The 19,578-nt window shown below is 39.2% G+C and overlaps 1 long non-coding RNA gene across 4 annotated transcripts; it reads left to right on the forward strand.

The window, feature by feature from the left end:
* The first annotated feature begins 261 nt into the window (after positions 1-261).
* On the forward strand, positions 262-19,505 carry LOC137168863 (uncharacterized). Of its 4 annotated transcripts, none has more exons than XR_010924351.1 (5): positions 262-458; positions 3,834-3,975; positions 11,982-12,949; positions 16,660-16,739; positions 16,827-19,505. It is a non-coding gene; the product is annotated as an uncharacterized lncRNA (long non-coding RNA). The 4 variants fall into 4 exon arrangements; XR_010924353.1 differs by having other exon boundaries at positions 265-458; positions 16,660-17,006; positions 17,398-19,505; XR_010924352.1 differs by having other exon boundaries at positions 272-458; positions 11,982-12,000; positions 12,785-12,949; positions 16,660-19,505.
* Positions 19,506-19,578: the final 73 nt, after the last annotated feature.

Genomic DNA, 19,578 nt, shown 5'->3' on the forward strand with positions numbered 1-19,578 from the left:
AAATATGAATTCATTGAATTATTGGTCTAAAAGTGGGTTATAGTTAGCCGGACAGATTCTGGGCTAGATGAGAGCTAGGCATAGACAGAATCTGTCCAGAAAACTATAGCCTACATTTAGATCAAGCAACTAAATTAATATTATTTCATATTTTTATATTGTCATCTTTAAAAACATTTTAAAAAACAAAAAAAAAAGATGTACACTGTGTGTTTTTGGATATTCCAGTATTATTATTATTTAAATAACAGCAGTTTGTATATATGTCAGTAGGGGGCAGTAACATGCATAAATCAGTCAACATTGCATAAGCAAGTTTGGAGAACAGTTAGAAGCATCAAGACCAAGAGGGAACTAAACAAGAGAAGAAAAGAGATGACTCGGCAGTGATGACTTTGAAAGTTCTCAACTTTCAAATGAAGTTTCATTCTGTAAAAGGCAAGAAGGCTGCACACTAGGTGAGTGTTCTTGGCTCATTGATTAACAAAATGTTTCTTGTGGTTGCAGCTAGCTATTCGGGGGTTAGCTAACGTCTGTGTCTGTGACTCGTTGAATTTTGAATTAAATGCTTGAAATTGGTAGAAATTCTTTAATATTAACCATTCTTCATCTCTGTTATGAATGAGGTGAGAGTCAGGGGATTCTGATCAATGTTGTCAACATGATTGAATTTTTAGCTGTGCCCTTTACTATACGGACAGTGTCCTTTTGAAGTGCTGTGAAAAGCTAGCAGTCTCCACACAGAGAGGCCCCATTGGGTTTAAACCCCTTCTGGCTGTGACTGAGGCATCAGTGCTAAAAAACTGCCCCATGTCCAAAAAATGCAGGAAAGGCCACACTTGTAGATATTATTTTAACGAACAGACCCCAACATTATAAATATGGTGGTGTTTTTCCTCTCATCTTCAGTGACCACTGCCCAACTGCATGCATCCGTCACATGAAAATACAAAGACCTATACCACGTATCACTGTTAAACACTTTTCTGAACAAGCATTTTTGTTTTATTTGATCTATAATGATATTGGGTTTACCATGGCAATTCCTGATCCACACTTTATAAAAAAAACATTTAATTCCAATGCAGACAAGCATGCACCTTTTAAGAAATCCTTTTAAGAACCCTACTTCATCCTTACCCAATGAAATAGGCTAGTTCAAGCTACTATCTCAGTTGGAAAAGAAATATGTGATGTATTCAATGTACATTTTATTGCATCAGGTCATTTATTTGAAACTGCTGGATTTCCTCCCTCTGTCTCTGATCATAGTACACATTGCTGGATAAACAATTTGGGCACTCAGACCTTTTCATTGAAGCCTTGTACGAATCTTTTAGTATTTAATGCTCTTTGTTCTATTAATCCAAAAAAGTTCCTTGGGGCTAATCATTTAGAGCCAAGGTTTTTTTTTGCGGTACAGCAAACATTAATTGATCTTAAATTACTGTTAAACTCAGATAAAACAAAATGCATGCTGTTTTCTAGAACACTGACTAACAGTACCATGGAAGTAAATATTACTACTCTTAATGGGACACCAATAGAAAGAGTATCCTCTCATAAATACCTTGGTTTCTGGATAGATGTTGTGCTTCAAAAAACAATGATGAAATGTCTAAGTCTTTAAAAGCAAAACTGTCATACTTTTATAGAAATAAGGTATGTATTACCCAGAATTATAGAAAGCAAATTGTTCAGTCAACCTTTTTATCCATTACGGACTATGTTGATGCAATTTATATGCACTCTCATGCTTCTACTCTTAAACCTCTTGATGCAGTCTATCATTAGGTCCTAAGGTTCATAACTGGGGATGGCTTTAGGACTCATCATTGTATTCTATATCAGAAAGTTGGGTGGCAGTCGTTGACAGTGAAAAGAGAACAGCACTGCATTCTATTTATATCTAAAGAGCTCCTTGGAAAACTTCCTGAGTAACTTACATGTCTTATTAACTATATGCAATTCCACACTGCATTAGGTCCCAAGACTATGTGGTCCTTGAAAATCAAGGTGTTAGCACTGAGATTGGGAAATTGGCTTTTAAATATTACACTCCACACAAGTGGTAACACTCGCAGAAGATAGTAAACTTAGACAAGCTAATCCCTTTTAATCCTTTTAAATCTCTTTCAGCTGACATAGGGCAGTGTGAATGGATGTGTTTTAATTGAGTTTTAACTTTTATATACATATATTGCTTTTTCTTGCCTTAATATGTTTTCATTATCAGTTCTTAAATGGATACAAATATATATGTCCATTTTTACATGTCAATATTTGTTGGGGATTAAGTGTTTGAATGAATTATAGCCTAGTCAGTGGTTCTCAAAGTGGGGTCTGGGGACCCCCAAGGGTCCTTCAGGGGGTTCCAAAGGGTCCCTAGCAAAATGAGAGGTAGATTCATTTCACTAATATTTTATTCAGTAGAATAGAATGACTAATCTTCGGTTTCATTCTCTCCTCCTGTTATCTCCCTAATAGTTATGGAATTCTGGACTTGATCATACCTAACAACAAATATCTTCCCTGGCACAAAATATTATCAGTTGCAGGTTCAATGGCCTATTACATATCAATTTGGGGGTCCTTGATATGCAAAATGTTTGAGAAACATTGGCCTATATGATAAAGGAATGGTGTCTTTTCTTGTTCTTGAGAAATCAAAATTATAAGAAATTTTCTTGGTAGTTTTAGGGAGATGCAAGGGCAGTGGTTCTCAAATGGACTATAGGGGTCCCAGACCAAAAATGGGGAATAGTTCAATTTCACTATTTCATTCACAAATGCACATCAATTGTAGGGCTCCTTTGCATGAAAGAATGTTAGCAATTGCTATTAATGGAGGCATTGCTTTTCTGTAATGATAGAGTTGGTAAAAAACTGGAAAATCATGATATTACTGTTCCACTATAACTTGTTTACAAGATCCAGTAAGACACCAAAGTCATAAGTATAAAAACTGGCATTCTAAACATTCTGTGAAAGGCCTCTATTGCTAGAGGAATCCAGGTAATGAGTGTTTTGGGAAGATGCCTCTGGTCAAGGTCCACCCAAGTATAATTTACGCCCCTTCTTGTTTGGAGCTCCAAGGAAGCTGAGGTCTTCATTTTTTTCCGCAGGCTATAATGTTGCACAAAAGCTAGGTAAGTGTCCTGTGAAGACATCAATAAATACGTTTTGAAATGGGCATCTAAACAGCGTCTGTTAAACATCTAGGCTAAAATTAGGCTGAATTTGTTTCAAAAGTGAAAGTTTAGTAGACGTCTATATCATGTCTTAGCCGTTGATTTGATATAATTTAAACATATATATTTAAATGTATAGCCATTGAAATTATGTTGAAACAACGGCTAGGTGTGATCTAGACGTTTACAAAACTTTCACTTTTGAACCAAATTTAACCCCATTTTAGCCTAGATGGCTATGTACCATTTAGACATCTTTTGGACGGAAAATTGCTCAGTGGAATAAGCACTGGGTGTGTTAGGAATATGTCTTTTTTGATGAATTCTTAGAGTAAATCCAAAGGCTTTAGAGGTGGTGGGTTCGTTAGTTGACTTAACCAAGCCAAAGCCTGCTCTTGCTGTTGCTACATTCGCTATGCTGGCTTATGGGCTGATGTAACTTCCTTTTTCACTCGTGGTGATCACATTCACAGTTGACCTTTTCTTGACAAGGGACTGTTCCAGAGGAATGGCATTTTTACTTCACTAAAATCCAAACATGAAGAGTTTACATGATATTCAGCCAGGAGGGCAAAAAGGCAAACAGATGGACAGCTGATCAGCGATCTGTGTGGTGATTCACACACCTGTTTTGTCCAACAGTGAGACGACGAAATGAGAGCCGGCCAGAGGATCCTGGACCAAGTTTAGCCTGAGGCAGCCAGAGAATGACTCAACAGCAGGTTTTTGACGCAGAGTAAATCAACAGAGGAGAAAGACTGTGCACTATGCTTCACAAGAGCAGGTGCCTTAAACATTTATTCCAATAAATCTTTATTAATCTTTGTAATACTTGTTACTGGGAGTCAATCCAGACTGTCCTATACATACATAAATTCATACAATCGTATACATTACAGTATATATGGTACAGTGATATATTACTGAATAAGATTGTGCACTAAGATACAAATAATGTGACCCTGTGAGATATTTATTCTTTGTTGATGATCTGTTTTTCTCATAAATGTCTACATGTCTACATTTTGAGATGATATAATTCAGTTTTTCCAGTTCACTTTCATCATCGTTCACTGTAGGTAAAGATAAGGTGGCCCTAAGGTGCAAAACACAACAACATTTCAGGTAACACAATGACATTTCACAAAACACGACATTTCACAAGAGACATTTCATGTTATGTTTTGTGAAATGTTGTGTTTCGCACCTCAGGGCCTACAACAACAACAACAATTCAATTGATATAATGTTAGAGAATCTATATGTTGTAGGTCATTGTATGACATTTATAGGTATAGTCTGTGATGCAAATGTACACCCAAGAGTAGCTGCAAAACTAGAAATCAAACACAAGATTGGGACCTGTTATCACTCTCAAGTGATTGGTCTATTAATATGCCAAAGGCAACAACTAAATATGACTTATTACAGTTTCTGTATTGTTTTTTCATGCTGTAAAATGCACATTGGCCTATTATGTAAACATAATCATAAAAGTGTGTAAAAGTCAGTAATGTTAAATTTAGAAGAAACTAGTTTTATTTCACATGTGGCCTCATTGAGAAATTCTTACTGTAAAGTGCTTGCCTGTGATCTGTTACTCAAACTCTTCCATTGCGTGTACACGTGTAATTAATAATGAAATATAACGATTCGCCTTGAAATGACATGTGAAAAGTTTAGTTTATTTGTGTGTGCTTTCACCGGTGTGCTTACTGTACTGTGCAACAGTGACAAGGCTGGATGGCTGCCTGAATGCTATCTGCCAACAGCAGCTGTGTTTGTTTGGTGAATCACAAACAGGGTGTGTTTTGGATATAACTCTCTTGCCTTCACTTTCTAACATCTTCATCCAGATAATGATTGTCAGTTTGAGAATTCAGTTTTCTTATGATCTCAGAACCTGTTTGCTTGATCAAAGTGGACGTGGAGGTGATGTGGCTAAATTCTCGTTTTTTATGGCAGGTGATTAATCTCAGGAGTATTTCTCTTAGAAGTGATTCTCTTTGAACACATGTTGGTGGGCGTTGGTGTCCAGCAGTGCTTGGAACAGTGTAGCATGATGTATTTATACTGACTATAAAAAGGGAAATGAGATTACTGTGGTTTGTAGATATGTTTTCTGAGGCTAATGTGGAAGCAAAGATTTCTATAATGTGTTCCTTAAGTACACGAGCAAAGCTGTCCCATACACACTTGGTTTCAATAAATTAGTAGCATCTCTAGAACAGGTAACTGGATGTGTAGTGTTGGAAACAATCTTTCTGCCTTAAAGGATAACTATGGTTTATTATAATCTGGATCTTATTTTCGTTGGTTTGGCCATTGTTTCTATCAGCTATTACAACATTGCACTCACAAAGGTAATTGCTTAGCGACTGTTCATTATTTATCAGAGGGAGGGGGGTGGCTGGGGTGTGCTTCGTTTTTGTTTTTTATCTTTACCCTCCACGGAGCTACAAATATTTTTCCTTGAGCGTCCCTGAGTGACTGGGGGAAAAATGCATGACCCTCCCTCCACCATAAATAACCATATTTTATTATATTCACACCAAAGGTAGGTAGTATTGGAAAAAATAAAAAGCAAAGGCTCACTTTTTGACTCTTAAACCTTGGTCCTCTGACCCTCCTTCCGTAATCTGGGGAAAAAAGAAAACTACCAGCCCAACTTACTGTATCCTCTCATATAGCACTGCAAAAGTTGATGACAACTCCAGCTCTGAAACAAACTGTGCAAACTGCACAGAGGGAGTGAGCGTTATCACCAAAACAAACAGCTAATTTCTTAAGCAAAATGCAAATCATCTTTACAAATAATCACATCATCAAACAAGCTGTGTGCACTTGAGCAGAATATGGTTGCATGACAGCCATCCCTCCTACCACACAAAACCAACAACATTTAATAATCCTACACATCTCTCACACACATACACACACATCCCAGCACGCACACAGCCAACATGTGACATGTGCATATTATTAATAATATGCACATGTCACTAATGCACATACACTCAAACATACACCACAGTGGCAACAGCAGCCAGAGCAATATCAGCTGACACAGTGGCTGTTATTAGATTTTAAAAACTTACTTGAAAAATGAAATCCTGGTGTTGAAAAAAGCTTTGGTTTTCTGCACCAAATTAGCTCTGCTGTAGGTCTTCCTTTGCTGATAAACTCCAACTTTTCATTAAAAGTTAATCTTGAATCCTCACTAGCCATGGTTACTCCTGGCTTGTTTAGTCGGAAGTAACCAAATATGCAGTTCTTGACAAATAATAAGTAATTGGCCAGTTCCAAACATGCCTGCACTAGTCACTAGAGTGATATTAAAGACAGGGCAAGAAACTTGATTGTTCAGAGCTTCCTTAGAACTACCACAAGTTCGACTGTTTTTTCAAATTAGCGAATGGAAAGTTTAATTCATTCAGAAACATACAAATGCTGCTCTTTGCCTTCATCCATGTCATTTTAGGGTTTAAGACTATTACAAATGTAACTGATTCTATGAATTTTTCTTGACCACCAGAGAAGGTATATACCTGTATATTCATGCACTTGTGCAAGAGGTTAGCTTAAGCAGGAAACGATAGTCCAAGTTGGCCAAAGCGTGTACTGGTCGCTGTTTCCAGTAAGCTAGCGTTCGCTTCAGTCCAAGGTGCTTTTCCAGAGCAGGCAACACCACACACTCCTTATTTGGAAGATGGTTCCAGTGGGAAAAGATGACGCCGACCATAAGCTGCAACTCTGGACTTTCTGTGAGTGCAATTTACTTTAAATTACATTGGCTAGCATCAGTTTCTCACTGCCTATGCCAGTAGCCTCATAACTGTTCGGTGATGTTATGTTTCTGTCCCAATCTAGCTTTACCAGTCCACCAGTCCACTAGATGCCCTCAGGCTTTTCTGCCTGTTTAAGACTGGACTGTGTGGGAAGAAGGACTGATTAGAGAGGCTGATTATAATGAAGGACCACTTGAGAAACTGTTGCTTTCTACATTGACTCTCATTGGAACTAAGTGCTCAAGTGAACTATAACACCAGTTATTTTATTTTGCTGTGTGCTCATTGTGCACTTATTTTAGCTGTGTTCATGCTAGTTCTGGGATGGTTTGTGCATGGTTATATTGTGTTTTCAGGAGTTTTTGGTTTTCTGTTTGCTCTTTGTTCCAATGCTCCACACCTGCCCTGCATCAGTCTCGTTAGCCCTGCCCTGCTCCCAGCCAATCAGCTTCCAGCCTGCCCTTGTGTCTTGCCACCTGTTCCTTGTTGTTTCATTAGTTCAGTTTGTATTTAAAGTCTGTGTAAAGGAAAATCAGAGGTTTCTTTTTAAACACATTATACATGTTAGAAAATAATTGCTGAAAACGTGAAAAGACTCTGAACTATGTAGTACTGAATTGTGGAGTAAGACCGTTAAACTGCTTTTCACCATTTCTGTATTCAGGATTTTTGGGTAGGCCTGAAATTATGGATCATTGATGTAGAGCATTAGCTGGATGTGTAGTCTGTTGTTTGCTAATGGAGGCATGCAATACTTTCATTGCAAGCTTAGCATTAGCATCTGGGGGATGTATGGTGCAGTCACAACAGTAGATGTAAACTCTCTGTGCAGATAGAGAGGTCTACACTTAACTATGAGATATTCTAGGTTAACAGAGCAGTGTCTCTCGATAATGGCACTGTCCGTGCACCAAGCTTTGTTAACACAAATGCACAGTCCCCAGCACCTCACCTCTGGTCTTAGTGGAGTCATTAGCTGTTGTATCTACCCTGAGGATGTAGCACCCCGGTAGCTCAATGGCACTATCGGTGACGCTGCTTTTAAGCCATGTTTTCGTAAAAGTTGCAGTCACTTATCCTTTTATGAGTGGTGATCCGCAGTCGCAGTTCATCCATGTTGTCCACCAGACCTACATTAGTGAGGAAAGTGCTGGGTAGAGATAGCCGATGAGGCGTTAACCTTAGATTAGCTCTCAGCCCTCCTCACTTCCCCCGTTTGTTTACACTCTCTCCCGGCCGGCAGAGCCAGGTTGATGGCCGCCAGTGTCATGGTAGTAGCCGTTACTAGTGAATGGGACCATTTTCGGTCAACGGTAGCGCTCAGGGAGTTATTTCAAACCAGCTGAAGCGTCCATTGACAGATAGCGGCAGTTTTAAAGCTCCAGTCCACCCAGAGGATATATCCATGTCCCATTGCAGGGGCAACACTGCTGTGCCTGTGCTGCCACACTCTCATCCTTGCTGCCTTTGCCGTCACTACAGACGTACTCCTGCGGCTGCTACATCCAGCCCTTCGCCGGCACTTTTCAATGTAATTCCACATTTACCTACAAAATAGGTACTGAATTAAACAGTGGCTCCTAGTGTTACTTTATTTTTGAAATCATCCATGTTGCTTGTCTTACACCTACAAATAAGGCCTATTTTAAATTGTATATTTTTTAAGGGAGTTCGGCATAAGTGTGGTTAAGTTCAGTGCCTTCAGTGGACACGCCCCCAGCGTTTCAGAGCTCAGAATGCTGCTTGTTTTTCCACAATTTTTTAAAACCTAAATTTATACACTTGGTGATTTTTTTAATCATTCAAATTTGGTTGGGTGGTTAATAACACATTTTGCTGTGCTGTGAAAAACTAGAACACACAAAAGAACACATATTTATTATTGCTTTACATGGACTTTAAGTCCTGGTTTTCAGTTCAGTTTTGTTGGATCCTTTGTTCAATTTGTTCAGCTTTCAAATCTCCTGCATTTGGGTCCACCTGCTCCGCTCCACCTAACAGGTTAGAGCTATGTTTTCATCCTCCTAAGGTTGCATAGCCAGTGTTCATCTCTCTAGACCTTCGACAACACTTAGACGTTTCTTTCTCAACGTAAGCCATGACACACAGAGACTTTTAAGGTATGTAGCCACATCTGGATGAATAGCATTTGCAACCTGTCAGGCAATTACTGCCATATACATATGTTGCGCCCTGGAAGAAAAAGGTACAACTGGCAAAAGGTTGTCTTGAATTTATGTTTGCAGTGGACTTATAGATGTTTATATATTCTTTTATTCTATTAACATTTCTGCTAACATATTAGGCATCACATGGCTATAATGGTGTCATATTTTGTCATTAGAGGAGGTTGCATTTGTTTGAGCGCTGCCCCTTTAAGAGAAATTCTAAAAAAAAGTGTGTTGTTGTTGTGGGCTGGAAGTTTTTCTCTGTTGTTAAGGAAAAACGAACAGTATGCTTTGTAACTGAACCGAGCCTAAAATAAAAGTTGTCACAAGAAAATGGAAAGTAGCCCTAGTCCGTTTTGAGGGTGCAACACATAGGCTATATAATACCGTAGCTTGGAGTGTTTCCCGCTCCAGTTGCTTTTTAATTGCTATCACCTCCAAAAGCATAACAAGTTAATTTTGTGATTGTAGCTGAGTGTCTCCTTCTGTACAAGTAGTGATCTAGCTTTACGGAATTAGCTTTGAAATGATCAGATACAAGGCCACTGACATAGGTGGTGAGACACTAATTCTAGTTTAAAAAAGTAAAAACGTATTTCTAAAAGTTTCTGATAGACAATAAATGTATGCTTTGGTTGTTTATAGCTAAGGGTTAGTTTATAGCCTACCAATGCACAATTAATAATCAGAGGAGGTTTGTAAACATTTCATTCTAATATGTGATATTCCCATAAAATTAGCCATTATTAGCTCTGTCAATCATCATAAAACAGCCTCCTTAACAAAATGAAAGGAAGGGAGAAGGAGTGTTGTTAACAATATTTATTCATCCTAAACTCAATATTTTCAAGGGACACTTAATTTGCAACTTTTTTTAATTTGCCACTGTGTATTTTAATTTGCCACACCACAAGCCCTGTAAAGTATGCCTATAATCATCTTTGGATGCTATTTGGAGAGCAACAGTAAATAAACAAACGTGCACATTTGGAAAAATCAGTCTGTATTCTCTGAAGTGTATTCTTTTATTTGGTTGAGGCATTTCTTCATCAAAGGTCATACAACGCAGATATGTTGGATTTTAGTGTGCTTCTCTGTGCGTCTCCCATAGGTTTCAACAGAACTGGCACTAAAGTCTAGCACCAAGCAGAACGTTGGTATTATAACGTAATGACCCTTCCTTCTTTTATAGTTTCCTTGCTTCAATGTCAGCAAAGCGAAAGGAATCAAGACATGATGGGTGTGTGATACATTTGGTACAGTACAAAACCAGGCACTCACTGGTCTTCATTAGGACTGAGGTCATTGTATCTGGCTTGTAGTCCGGGAAGCAGGCAACCTTGTCTTTTCTGGGCTGAACACTGAAGGTGGATGATTCAAAGCAGATAGGACTTTTCCTGTGGGCAGGGTGTGAGAGAAGATGCTAGAAAACAACAGAAACGGCTTCTCAGTGCAGAGTCTGAGGATGTCCTCTGTCAAGGCTTGCATCTGTCCTGATGTTGTTCTGCCAAGAAATTAGGTTAATACCTAAGTGATGATGTTATAAAGTACGAAAATCTGAGTCTGACGGAGTAGTTGTCAACACGGTAATGGTTGTAAAAATGATCAAAACTGTACCAACTCGACACTTGGCACAATGGTTCCTTGATAGCTAGTTCAGTTCATATAATATTTTCCAACCTTTTTCATGTATATCATTTGACTTCTAAGGTGTTTAAGGTATAAAGTGTCAAATCACCTGCCAGATGAAAAACTGAAGTCACTGTCTTTGTGATGATGACTGCCATTTATGTGGGTATTGTGGCTTACTGCCATTTATCCATTTACTGACTATTTTATTCTTGTTCATCACCAGTTATATTGAACTTTATGAGGTGATGTGAGGTGTCCAGTTCTCTGTACACTGAAGAGCACTTTGGCTCGGAGTAAGTGCTCTGCTATTGGATTTGTCTGCAAGCAAATGGGAACAGTGACAGATCCACTGTGACAGAGAGCTTAAATCCATGTAGACCCTTTCCAACATTGCCCTTCCTTCTGGTTCACTGGATTCAAACCACAGTTTACCAAAAGCTAAAAACTCTTGTCATAGTTCCCATTTCTTAACTTGAAAGGAAAAAATGTTAAAATTCAGCTTGTTAGGCAAAAGTCAGTTGAGATACTTTACAGTCTGTGCCATATTTTCTCTTTTGAAAAATAATTCTTACAATGTAAGCAGGTATTATGTCATCATGAAGCATGCATAAATGTTATCAATCAATGTTAAAGGGATAGTTTGAGCCAGCTGTTTGGGTCATCAGGTGCTGCTGTGGTATAATACAGTGTATGGCATGTGTAGGGGTACAGAAGCTCTACGGTTGAGAAAATGTAGTGCCAAAGGAAAGGGCTGTCTGATGGCAAGGTAAAGCAGTGAAAATATTCTAAATGTAGCGTACACTTAAATTGATATTGATTTTTTTTTAGGTGGGCTTTTTTGGGGGGGATAAAATACGTTTTGCTGCTGGCCCCGTCCACAGCAGTACATTGCTTAGCGTCCATGCCAGTATTTCTGTCTGCTTCTCCAAATTGGGGGGGATGCTGACCCAAATCCACTGCAGGTAATACACTGACTATGGATAACTACCTCATACAACCCCACTTCAAAAAATCCAAACTATCCCTTTAAATTAAAGAGGTACAACTTTTTTTCTTCCAGAACAAGTAATATTTTGACAATCAGTAATTTCTTAAGCCCAGAATTTAAAATGAGACATAACAGACATGTCTTTTTAATACAATTGCTGGTGGAGGGATTGAGGGTCACACTGATGTAGATTGATCTTTGGTTTCTTTTTCAGACTGAGGACAAATGCCACGGTGGGTGATTAAATCCAGGCCCTACGCTTGGACGCTTCTGGGGCAGATTTTCCGAGAGCAAGGGACTTGGCGCCAGGGATCCTGTGTATTTTCCACCCTGATCTCTGCTTGGCAGAGGCCTAAATAATAAAGCTCTTTTTACTGAGCTGCCCGGGGTTCCCTGTGTACAAACACAAGCCCTGTCTCCCCACTCGCCTTTGCTGTTTTAACATGACCCGCCGCCATGGGGGTTTACCTCACACCCCACTAAGCTCCTGTCCTGCAGTTGTCTGAGAGTCAGCCCCCACTCTGCCACAGACTCTCTCTCTCTCTCTCTCTCTCTCTCTCTCTCTCTCTCTCGCTCTCTCACACACACACACACATACTGGGGTCAAGCCAATTTGGTCTTGAGGTAATTTTACTGGGACCAGTGCACAATGATAGGCTTGATCAGTGAACAAACAACAACTGACAAACATCTAAACAAAATCTTAGGAAAATAAGTCATGGAAAAATCTCTAGAGCTTTGGGAAAACACAAATTATCAGAAATGAAAATAGTGAAGGTCATTTAGGGAGTTTTTACTGCAGCACACAACTACCATATATATATATATATATATACCATATATATACCTATACTTCTCTGCAAGTCATTATTCCACATGTGTTTCTGTGTTTTTAAATTGCATCATGGAGTGCAGCAGGGTGTAAGTCCAGTACGATCACGGAAATGTAGCAAGCGGTGATGAAACGTCCATTCATGCAACCATGCATGGATGTGTGTTTATTTAACTACTGTGCAGGTTAATCTGGGTCCTCAAAGCCTGGTGCTGTGTGTTGGTGCCAAGGCTCACAAACCTTCTGCGCTCTGATCAGCCTGCCAAATGTGAAACCTGAGGCCGCCAGAGAAACCTCCTCCGAAAGCGACAGCCCAGGCCCCTTCATGCTCCCACAAGAAAAATATAAAGGTAAATCAAAGAGGTTTTTTTTTTATATTTATTTTTTACTTCAAACTATTAAATACCTTGCTTGTCATTAAGTATGTGCCGTACAGTAGAAAAATGTTCCATGTGTCCTGCTGTTGGTTATTACAATGTGTCACTGGCAGGATTTGGTAGCACCTTTACCTCCACATGCCCACAAAACATAAACCATTTAATGGAGATTCCGTCTCTGAGCGGCTGCGTAGGCGGACCGCTGCGCTCTAAAAGCCAAAACAGTAGCTCAGTAGTGGAAGAAAATTAAGTGATTTTTCCATTTTTACCGGCTGAGCCATTTTTCCCATGAACAATAAAACGAAAAACAACACATACGCCTCGGGGAACACTGGAAGAAATTAGTCCCCAACTGCAGTAGCTAATCAACACAGCCACAAAAAGCATTGTGACGCCTTTTTTGTATGACAGAATTTTTAAGGCAAATACTGGCGTGGCACACTCAGTTCTTGCGCTTCAATCATGGTAAACCACATGAAACTCACCATGAGATAAAGTTATTGAATTTTTTTATATAATTAAAGAGGAGGGATGTTTAATACGATTGTTTGAATGTCCCTGGTTTTACTGGAAAAAACAAATTTAATGAATGTCAAAGTATTTTTGACGAGAGCAGTCTGCATGAAATCTGAATCATATTTACAAGGCCAGGATGTATTGTAACAATCTGAACTGGTTTGTACACCAGCAGAAGAGATATATATGTCTCCTTGCTATTTACAAATGTTATTTTTTTAGTTTCTGCCCTACCTGTAATCCTCTGAATACAAGCAGCACTCATTAACAAATACCAAGAATACCAAACACAAAAAATCTGTGTTTCTGTCTGTTTTTGTATGGTCAGAATAGCAAACAAAACACATACATTTTCTGTGTTTAGTATTTCAAGCGTTCATTATCTAACAACTGGAGGAGGCCACACACAGACACATACAAACACATGCAGGAGGAAAAAAAAAAAGAGTGACTGAACTTAGAAAAATGAGGAAAGTCTTTATCTACACTGCAGAGTGAAGAAGAAAAAGAAGAAGAAAACACTGGTACCAAGCACAGCTCCTCTGGCACTGAGCCACTGTTAAATATCAAGAATCAGTTTACAGTTTGACTTCATAGCAGCACCTCCCTTCTCTGCAGTCCATCTGTGAGTGAGTTATATTTCTCCAGAATGTGCATGGATGAGGTGCTCGCTCGGCAGCTCCTCCAAAATACACTGAGCAGCAGTATCTGCATATGACAAAGTCTTCACCACACTTTCTAGTATTACGCTTTCAGTCCTAGTTATACTTTCATCTCCTCTCTTTTTTTTTTGCAGTCGTCTAACAGCGCCTCTGCTTGTTTTTATATGTTCCTTGTCAGCTAGACCTTCTCACTTCTTTGCACTTCTCCTCCTTCTGTTTTTCTCATATCTATGAAATGATCTGGCTTTATCTATTTCTCTCTTTCATGTGTCTGTAGTCGGGTGATCAGGCCCGAGGAATGCACACACAGCTCCCTCTTTACTACTGTGCGTTGTACGTGGCCAGCACCATCAATCTCTGTTGCTGCTTAAACTGACAACACAAACAGGAGGCACCGCGTCATGCTGTGTTCAGTTCAGCCTCCTCCGTCCATATTTCTCCCACCACTTCATGCTTTATGAGTGTGATGGCTTTCTGCACTCCTTCACTAAGTGATGGTGTTATTGAGAAGGCCTGCACGCTAACCTCATTGGACAAAAACAGCATACAATTGATCGCACGATGCACTTCTCTACACAAACTAAGTATATAGTTCATAATTTTAGCTGTGTATTTTAGGTTTGGGTTTGTGGGTGCAGGATGGATCATGGTGTGGATAGTTGATAATATCTGTGAAGCGCCAGCAGGCAGATAGGATCAGCCACGCACAGGGCAGTGACGCACTTTACCATCATGCAACAACACTGCAGAATAAATCATCATGCCACGATTTCTTAAAGAGGAGGATTCAGTATTTGTGTTTACCAGCTACATGGCACATGATTGAGGTATATTGTCACACACCCTGTGGTAATACAGATAATCTGTCACATTATCATTCCCACAAGGTCATAAACATGTAAGTGGTAGGTGATTTGATGACTTTATGTATATTTATGCTGAGTATAAATTATACTGACCCTTTAAAGGAATAACTCAACATTTTGGGAGAGTTAGCTAAGAAGATTTATACCATGATCATGTCTCTGCATTAAGCATCAAGCTGGACGATTAGCTTAGCTTAGCATGAAGACTGGAAGCAAGAGGCACAGCTACCCTGGCTGTTCAAAGAACAAAAATACACATTCCAGTTCCTCTAAAGTTTGCTATCTCATTTGTTTAATGTGTACAAAAACAGAAATGTAAAAATGTTCTGTGCTGTAATTCCTGACCTTTAGGGATGCTAGTAGAGTAAGCCTAGTTGGTGTATTGTTGAGCTTTAGACACCAAGCCAGGCGAGCTGTTTCCCCTTATTTCCAGTCTTTAAGCTAAGCTAATTGTCTCCTACATGGGCCCATGCAGCTTCATACTTTAAGGACTAGTGTGTAAGATGTAGTGGCATCTAGTAGTGAGGTTGCAGATTGCAACCAATTGAATACCCCTCTCCTCACCCTCCCCTTCCAAGCGTGTAGGTGAACCTACAGTGGCCGCGAAACTTGCCAAAAATGCAAAAGGCCCTCTCTAGAGCCAGTGTTTGGTGTGTCCATTCTGGGCTACAGTAGAGACACGGAGGTGCAACATGGCGGGCTCTGTGGATGAGGACCCACCAGTAACGTGTGGTGAAATCTTTGCCTGGGTAGGCAGTGACCTATCAATGTGGCATATGTCAATTATTGCAGCAGCCAAAGTTCATATTACGCATGGATAGATATAATATAGTCTACATTAGTTAGGCTATAAATCAACAAATATGCCTAGGGCCTACTGCAAAGTCAGTTAGATGTGGAGCTAATGCACAATCAAACCTAATCAATGGACATATCTAGCTTACAATGTGTTCACACATTGTAGACCTCTACAACACAATCAATGCCAACAGAGAGAGAGAGAGAGAGCTTGGTGTCGGCTCTATGTACAAGCAGCTAGCTGGAGAAGGGAGTTATGTGCAATCACTGTGGCATTAGTTCCTCAGATATTCTGTCAAAAATATTTCCTCAATATGTTCTTTTTAATAGACGCTACTGGTCTAAAAGCCATCACTACACGTGACAAGCTAACTGGTTAGCTCACTCATGATGCCCCAGCAGATGGTCATTAATACACTCATGGCTGTAACGTGTGCACTAGCCAGGGAAGGGCGCGGTCTGAAGCGAGAAGGGGTGGATGTCATGTGGCTGAGGAAGGGTTGGTCCTTGCCTCATCCTTGATCAACATGATTCAACACAGTGTGAGAATCGACTATGCAAGCGCAAATCTACTAAAAAGTTGGCCTTAGTGCAGACAGAGAAAAGAGACAAATAGCCTCTGCATTCAGACAATAGACTTTAGGAACTCTGGCAAAAGGAGCATACTATACTTTTAAAACAACTATTCTGACTAGTTTTACTGTATAGTATGTGTAATAATGATACAAATATGATTAATGAAACTCTTGATTAAAATAAATAAATAAAATTCATAAAATTATGAAGATGAAGAAATGATCAGTATATATAATTTTCATGTAATCTCAACATCTCTTTTTAGGTTTTGGTGAAACACTGCCTACACTGACGGCCCATCACTGGGACCTGCTCCCAGTGTAGATATAAAGGGCTCGTTCTAAGGTAACGTTAGCACAACAATTCTTATTCTCAGGCGATTATACACTAATTAAAACATATTTTCGAATGTTTTATTCAATTTGTGCTAAGTCTGTTCCACTAGATGCCACTAATTTCTACACACTGGCCTGCTGCGTCTGTAAACTACACCATGAGAGCTGTGAGAGTGAACCAAAACAGTAAAGTTGCAGACAGCTAAACAATGAGCTGAAACTCGCTATGAAGCTCCGTAAAGCCGAGGGTAGCTGCAGAGTTGGGTGATGATTCTCTGTAGGTTCATCACTACTTTTATTACATGTTTTCTTTTTTTTTTCAGTCTATGGTTGTCATTTGATAAATTGTTATTATGAAATTTATTATAGCTATAGATTATAGCTGCTTTAACGCAGTGACATGACAGTGTTATCTTTTCATCTAACTTTCAGCATTAAAGTAAATATGCATTTTTCCCAATATATGTATAAAATACTCCCTTTAAGTCAAGTTATGCTTATTTATATAACCCCAAATCAAAATATATTTTTTACATTCGGCAATTTCAGGCAATGTGCAAATCTTGCATAGTATGTACTTCTTCATGGCATTATTGGATTTTTTCATCAACGTGATTGTGGCAGATCCAGTGTCTCTCCCTTTGGTCCTGTGTGTTTGTGTGTTGCAGGTCTTTGGATGGGTGGAGCTGAGGTGCCATTGAGTACTAAGCGGGAACACCTGGCCAGTGCCCCAGGACTTACTTAAGCCCGTCTGCCCTGATTCCAGTTCTCTGCTCTCTCCCTCACTTACCAAGCCTTGTTTGTTTTGCGTTACCCTTTTTGGTTTTGTTTTACTCTGACAACATGCACCTCACATTAGTCAACACATTCTTACACTTTCAAACATCACTGATAATGACTTTCACACCTCATTGCAGTTATTAGTGTTATTTACTTTAATAAATCTCGGTTTGTTACTGCTAAGTTTGGCATGCGTCTCCCTCTTTTGTTGTGGCCTGCAACAAAGGAACCATATTTTTTCTATAAATGTTTTTTCTTTGTTAAATTTCTGAAGAATAAACTGTATCAAAATATAAAATTACATATCCCATGAAGACTTTTTCCATATCGCCCACTCCTACCCAGGTCAAATATGAGAGCAAGGGATGTTTTCTGTCTGTCTGTGATGCTCAAACTCAAATTTCCTAACAAATGTTATGAAGGAAATGCTATTTAATCCTCTTTTGAAAGAAAAAACATGGGGTTTAAAAGCAGAAAAATAAAGGAACCAAAAAAATGACCACAGAAAAGCAAAAGCCCTAAGTAATAACTAAGTGACCGAACCTTTGCGTGTATACTAAGTTCTTCCTAGCAGCCCTGAAATGTCACATGCATACAAGGGGCCTTATTCAAACATCCATCTCCACTTGTGGGTGGGCGGGCTGTCAGGAGTTTCCCTAGCAAGCCCGAGGTCACACCCTGCTTCTCCTCGTCCTTTAGTGACCTTCCTGTCTACCGTTCACATATTCCACATTAATAAAGCTCTTAAAAAGAAGAGAACTCTGCTGTGAGACACACACTTTAAATAGTGTTGACACAATAAATTACTAAAAAAAGGGCAGCATTGCATGGATATGATGTCAGGCTTGTACCTTTTCTCTATTAAACCAAACAAATTCTCCCTCTTGTTTCTCTGCATTATCTGTTATCCTAATTCTCTTCTGAATTAAAGTGTTAAAATAATAATTATAGCAGCATTTGATCAATTTGCATGACTGGCAGCTGCTCGAAAACTAATTTGTTAGAATGAAGTTATTTAGATAAGACTACAGAGTGTTTTTATGCCATCCTTTCGGCTTGTTTTTGTTCTCATGGATCCTTAAAAAAACTATTTCTCCAGATCCATGTGCTGATGAACCTGTAGTACCAGGAAAAACTCATGATAGAAACTTTTAACAACTGATCTATTCCAAGGATCAGTCATTAGCTAACTAGAGAACAATGAGATCATCAGAGAATCAATCAAATTGGAACTGCTCTTAGAGCACTGGCCTTAAGTCAGGATGATCTCATAACAGAGCGGCTCAAAAGCAACTTTATCTCTTTATGCCAGTGAGATGTTTATGGAGTCATCTATTCAGGCCAGCATGTCTCTTCTCTATTCAAGCTTCACTGTGGCAGACATTTTCTCATTTGATTGAGTCACAATACAAACAATTGATATGACACAGAGAACACTGACAATATCTGCAATCTACTGTAATTTGTCTTCTCTTGTGCCCCTTGCTTGAAGCCTTCTGGGCCTTCTTGTTCATTAGAGGGAACGGTGCTGTTTGCATGTTACAATGTCACCACCGTGTGGCCAAGAAGGGTACTTGTAATCTTCTATTTATTTATATACAGTTTTTGTTTTTGCTTTTTTTCAAAAGTCAGGACACAGATTTAAAATCTTGTAGTATGTAATGTTGTAATGTAATGTTCTGAAAAGCAAAGATGCAAACAAAAATGCACTTTTTACCTTTGGCACATATTTGAACTGTCAAGGTGCTGGTATTGTGGGCACTACTGTAACTCCAAAAACTCCAAAACCTGCATGTAAGCTAATCTTCTGATCAGTGTGTCATGCTGTGAGTGCTGGAGAGAGATAAAACTGCTGTGTATGTCTTCATTTGTCCTGCTGAAACACAGTGTAATCGGTGTCATCTGTACCATGATAACAGAAAGACAAATGTCAGTGTCAAATTCCTGTACAATGATTATGTGCAGTATCTCTGACTTGTATTGGGTGTGGTGCATCTGGGTTGAGTTTTAAGCTTCTACAATGCTTTCTGGTTTTAGATCATCCTATATTGTAAAGCATGACACAAAAT

This window comes from Thunnus thynnus, chromosome 18 (genome assembly GCF_963924715.1).
Source record: "Thunnus thynnus chromosome 18, fThuThy2.1, whole genome shotgun sequence".
Lineage (NCBI taxonomy): Eukaryota > Metazoa > Chordata > Actinopteri > Scombriformes > Scombridae > Thunnus > Thunnus thynnus.